Source organism: Suricata suricatta, chromosome 16 (genome assembly GCF_006229205.1).
Source record: "Suricata suricatta isolate VVHF042 chromosome 16, meerkat_22Aug2017_6uvM2_HiC, whole genome shotgun sequence".
Classification (NCBI taxonomy): domain Eukaryota; kingdom Metazoa; phylum Chordata; class Mammalia; order Carnivora; family Herpestidae; genus Suricata; species Suricata suricatta.
In genome coordinates, this window is record NC_043715.1 from 29,828,220 (window position 1) to 29,833,730 (window position 5,511).

The following is a 5,511-nucleotide window of genomic DNA, read 5'->3' on the forward strand; positions in this document are numbered from 1 at the left end:
GAGATCTTAAAAATCTCATTTCACAATGCATCCCTGATCAAAACAATTTCTTAATCGAAAACCACTGTCTTAATTTGTCTTATCAGTGGCCACTGTCAGCAGAAATACCCCCCTGGCCCTTTGCGACCGGCCAGGGTCTGCCTTTTATTATGCAGATTGGATGGAGCGGGTCTCCTCCAGCCAATTCTGGGAGCCGATCTGCATAATGCCTCGCCTCCTTAAAGATGGGCAGTTAAACCAAATAGTTTTTAATTTCTTTTGTGGAATGGCTGCCTCTTTATTTAATGTTGAACACTGAAGCAGTTGAGGAAGAGAACCAACTAAACAGGCTTTTTAAATACTGCCTTCGTAATTATCTGTGGAATTAAACCCACAGAACACACATTAACTCTCATCAGAAAATGGAATTATGAGAATTCTTATTAACAGCAGCTCCAGACTCAACTCACAGTATTCACTTGAGCAATTATTATTGGTAAAGGCTGGGATTAATTTTTTTTTTCAAACTGGAGAAAATAAATTCTTAGCAATTGCCTGCCTTGGACATGCAGAAGGAGACAAAGAAATGGGCACTTTTAGTTTAGGGAGAAAAAAATAATTTTGAAATGTAATTTCGCTCTGATTTCTGAGGGAATTCTTATGCAAGGCATTTTCTATGTAAAGGGATTATATGTCACCAATGCAAAACGAAATACAAAACAAACCAAAGAGCTATGAATGTCCTAAGTGCAAAAAAATAATATATAATTTATGATACTTTAAATCTCATTAAAAACACTAGCTTTTGTAGCTTCCTAGCAACCAATTCTCAGGAGTCCCTCTGTAAAAGAGGTTGGCTCTCCCCACACTTGGGGTCCAAAGCTTTAATAAATGAAACCCATATGGTGGCTATATGGCGTTTCCCTGTGTGCAGGCCATTTGTCTGGGTGTTCTTGAAAGCCTCATATGATAGTTTATAATTTGCTAATCCAGTACAATAAACATGAAAGCACTTTGTTAAACTAATGTTTAGGTCTAAATTAAACCAGCCAAGGCTGGAGAGTTAGAGGGAAAGTTGGAGGTCTATAATTGCAGTCTTAATACTGGATGGAACATGAAGGTTTCCCAAAGATGGTGCAGGAGATATAGTCATTTTATTTTATGTTTAAAGCATGATTGCTTCGACTTTTTCAGTTCACATTCTTAACAACACCGGGAAGTAAAGAAAGCAGGTTCTCCTGTGCCCCTTTGTCAGATGGAGGTAGTGAGGCTCAGGAAGGTTAAGTCATTGCTGCAAATATCTGCAAAATCAGGAAACAGAGAGAGTGCTGCAGGTATGTAAATGCTTCTTTGTACCTTGTGCTGAGCTTTGATGACGTTTTCACCAGTCTGAAGCAAAATGGAAAAAGGACAAAAATGAGTTCTTCTAATAAAACAAAAGAAACAACTCTTTCAGAATGGAGATTATTGGGATACTTTCTCTCTCTTTTTTGGTAGTAAATGGCCTTTATGTAATAAAATTATGATAATGGTAGACAGCAGCTGGTCTTGGTTGTGTTTAACGAAATTAATCCCTGGGGGGTGGTGCCTGGGTGGCCCAGCTTGTTAAGTGTCTGACTCCTGACTCCTGATTGCAGCTTATGTCATGATCTCATAGTTCGTGAGTTCAAACCCCACATCAGGCTCCTCACTGACAGTGTGGAGCCTGCTTGGGATTTTCCCACTCTCTCTGTCTCTCCCATGCTTGCTCTCTCTCTCTCTCTCTCTCAAAAATAAATAAAGGGGCACCTGGGTGGCTCAGACAGTTAAGCGTCAACTTCAGCTCAGGTCATGATCTCACGGCTCATGAATTCAAGCCCCACATTGTGCTGACAGCTCAGGGCCTTGGGCCTGCTTCGGATTCTGTGTCTCCATCTCTGCCCTTCCCCTGATTGCAAAGGTTCTCTCTCTCTCTCTCAAAAATAAGTAAACATTAAAATTTTTTTTAAAGATTAAAACAATTTACTGGTTGGTAAAATCTCAAAGTCTGGCACCCTGTCCCCCACTTTATTTTTTAACAAATGAGAACAAAATGAGATCTGCATCTGTGTATGTACCAGGATCACACAGTGAGGGGATGACAGGGGCGTGTGTAGAGCACAGGTCTCTCTGCTTCTGGGTCAACAGACATAGTGAAGGGAGAATAAACAGCATCAATTTTCATTTTGAGGGAAAAACATAATTTTTAAACAGACTTTTGCTTCAGTTTCTGAAGGCATTTATAATGTAAGCACTTTGTTCATATGAGATTATAAGCCAGAGATGCAAAATGAAACAGCAAATTACATCAAGGAGAAGCAAACATCTGAGATGCAGCAAATAGTGTCACAAGTGGTCTTTGGAGGCAGTGACATCCGGTCCTAATGTCTTTAGGAGGATGCCAAAAGGGGTCACCCTGCTTCCTTAGAATTGGGGATGGCAGTGCTATTTTTCTTTGAAAAGCTAGAGTCTCAGAGAGGACATCTTCTCTGCTCTGATGGGAGAGGAGAGGCATGAGGTTGCCCCAAATCTGGCCAATCTTGCTAGCGGTACCCTCATACTCCATGGCTCTCTTCTGCTGCCAAAGGAGACTGCGTCTCCTCTGGGGGCAGGCCAGGGGACTTTATCTAAGGCTGTTGTTCCCGTTCCCACATTGTCAAAGTGTAGCATCAGATCACCGCAGCTAACTCATGGTGGCCCTATGGGATCTTTAACATTTTCGAAGGAAATCAATGATTGTTGGCATCTATAAACTACTACCTTGAGGTAGTCTGTATTAAAGGGTGCTACATTTCTTTCTATGATGTCATATCATGGTGAAGGTTTTTACGGTGTGCTTTTTTGGACAGTTACTGTGATCAAAGGCAAGACGTTTGGGAATATTATGTGGAATAGAAAATAAGGGCAGTGGTATCTAATCCGATTCCAAAGTTTGAGAAACTGTGCAGTGTCCAATGGATGGGAACCTGCCTTCCATGAATAAGTAGCTTTAGGTATTAAGGAATGAAATACAAACTATTTGTTGCATTATTTTTTCAACTGGCTACTAAGTCATTAGAATATAAATATTTCTTTAGTTGATGGGGTCTAACTACTACATAAATGGAAGTGTTATGTATTTCTTTGGGCCAGAAGCCAATGGGATAAATTACTGAGATTTCAAGGACACCATGAACTGGGAACGTTTGGGGAGATTCTAGGTGTTGTTTGAAGATCATGGAGGCTATCAGGCAAACGGTCATGGAAGGAGGCTAAGGAGGCCTTCGGCTGCCGTGACACTGGACACAGGAAAGCAGTTTGGGGCTGTGTGGCCTAGCTTCTTAAATTGTCCTGGCCACAAAAGGAAAGCACTGGACTTGGGTCAGAGATGGTTGCTGCTTCCTGCTTATGTGAAAGTTACAGCATCGGAAATGCTCCCAGGGAACCACTTGCCCCCAAACTCTTTCCATGTGGTTTGGATGGGGCTGACCCCTTCCTCTCCCATGCTCCCAGGGGTAGACCCATGGCCAGGACAGGGCAATGACGTTTAACCCCTTAGTCACAGTGGGTTAGAGTTGGGCACATAATTAAGCCAAGCTGATCAGTGCCAAAGAAAAGGTGGTGGTGGGGAGCCAAGAAAAAGAACTTGCCCCGATAATATTATTTGAACCCTTGGATCTAGCCTTGATGGGTCTTTTCAGCTACTTAAACAAGCAAACTAACATAGGTGGCTAAGTAGGTAGATAGATAGATAGATAGATAGATAGATACATGTAAATTGATACAAATATAGCTTCCTTTACCCCCTCCTCCATAAGGCAGTTTCTTTTGTCTTCATACTCCAGGGGCTCAAGATATCAGACTCCAGATATTATCAAGACACGGTTTTCCTCCCTCTGTCTCTCAACACTGATATCATCCATATTGGCTTCTTTCTCAGGCGGGGCTTTCTCCATGAAGTGGCGACATGCCTGATTGTACCTCTGGGCTTGCATGCTAGCCGACAAGAACAAGGAGAATCTCTTTCCTGATAGTTCCAGCATAAGTCCTGATGGTATTTATGACTGGATGTGATGTAATCTATGCAAATTCTTGAACCAATCACCGTGGCCACGAGGATGAGATGTTCTGATTGGCCAGTCTAAGTCACATGTCCACCTCTGCAGCTGGGGGTGGAGTTAACGCCGAGCAAATGGCCTGACAATGGGTGAGGGCGTGGCTTGGAGATCCGCAGGGGCCCAGCTAGCAAAGTTGAAACCATTTTCAATATTTAAAGCAGAGGTAATTTAATGCAGGAGATGGGTTACACGTGTGACAGCAGAGTGGCACAGCCAAGTGGGGATGGCCAAGTGTTCCTGAGATTAATAGCAGGATGTAGCTTCTGCAGCGTGGCCAGAGAAACAGAGAGAGGAAGAAGGAACGTTCCGGGCTCTGTGGCAAGCCCACTTGGGGAAAGCAGGAGCCACAGCAGAGCCTGTCCGGCAGGAAATGAAGCCATGGAGAAGATCGCCCCACTGCTGGTGACATCACCCAGGGCAGAGAGGCAGGCAATCCCCTACCTTCCTCCTTTCTCCCTATACTACAGTCTCCTGTCATTGCCTCTCATTAGCTTAATCCACTTGGAAACCAGCAGACCCTGGGGCCTGGGAAATTCAGCTCTCCTGAAATATGGACTAGATCAAGGGAAAAGCAAGGAGTGCATCTGAGGGCAAACAAGCCAAGGATTGACACAGGGTAGGTTCCCAAGAGGAAAACTGGGAGATTGTAGAAAAGGGAGTTGGCTGCTGGTGGTGAATATAAAAATATGCCCTATAGCCAGGATTTTTTGTTCGTTCATTTGTTTTAAATCAGGCATAGCTGTGAATAAGTGAAGAATGTTATGCCCAGCAATCAGACCTTAGCCATTGGAGGTCAGGGGGTAGTCTGGATTGGGAATAGGCTTTGAGGCCTCAGCAGGAAATAACAAGACATGGAAGAAGAGGCAAGTAGAACACAATAGCAGAGGGTTCAGGAATGCGTAATATACTGACATCCATGTTGACATCATGGAAGTCTGTCCACACCTGGTCCAATAAGGGACCAGGGTTTCAAGTCAGTCTCTGGGACAACATTAGCAAAAGCAAGGGAGGGTCATTTCATGTCTTGAGTGAATGGAGGTCTCCAAGGCAAGATGACCAAGATGAGGAGGCCTAGCTAGGTAACAAGAACAGGATCCTGGGATATAAAGTGGGGTAAGAGCTGGAAGACCAGCAAGAGTGACTTGAGGCAGAATTTCAGGTTGATAGAGTGTTGCTGTCTTAAATCCTCTACGCTCAAAGTTAGGACTGTGGTCAGTTGAGCTTGCAAAAATAGGTCAAATGGCTGCAGGTGTGGGGAAGAGGTATCATGGAGCCTGGGACCAGGCAAGACTAGGGTGGTTGACACCTATTGTTTTTGCCAGTCTAGACGTCACTCCTGTGTTCAATAACTACTCTGATTTGGGGGAGTGAAGCACCTTACTTACCCCAGTTCAGCCCTCCTCCTGTACAATGATTT

At 43.7% G+C, this 5,511-nt stretch overlaps 1 long non-coding RNA gene across 1 annotated transcript; it reads right to left on the minus strand.

Moving 5' to 3' along the window:
• Positions 1-1,114: 1,114 nt before the first annotated feature.
• Positions 1,115-3,994, minus strand: LOC115279620. Its single transcript, XR_003903537.1, has 2 exons — positions 3,780-3,994; positions 1,115-1,368 (listed from the first exon to the last, which is right to left on the minus strand). It is a non-coding gene; the product is annotated as an uncharacterized LOC115279620 (long non-coding RNA).
• Between the last annotated feature and the right edge of the window lie 1,517 nt (positions 3,995-5,511).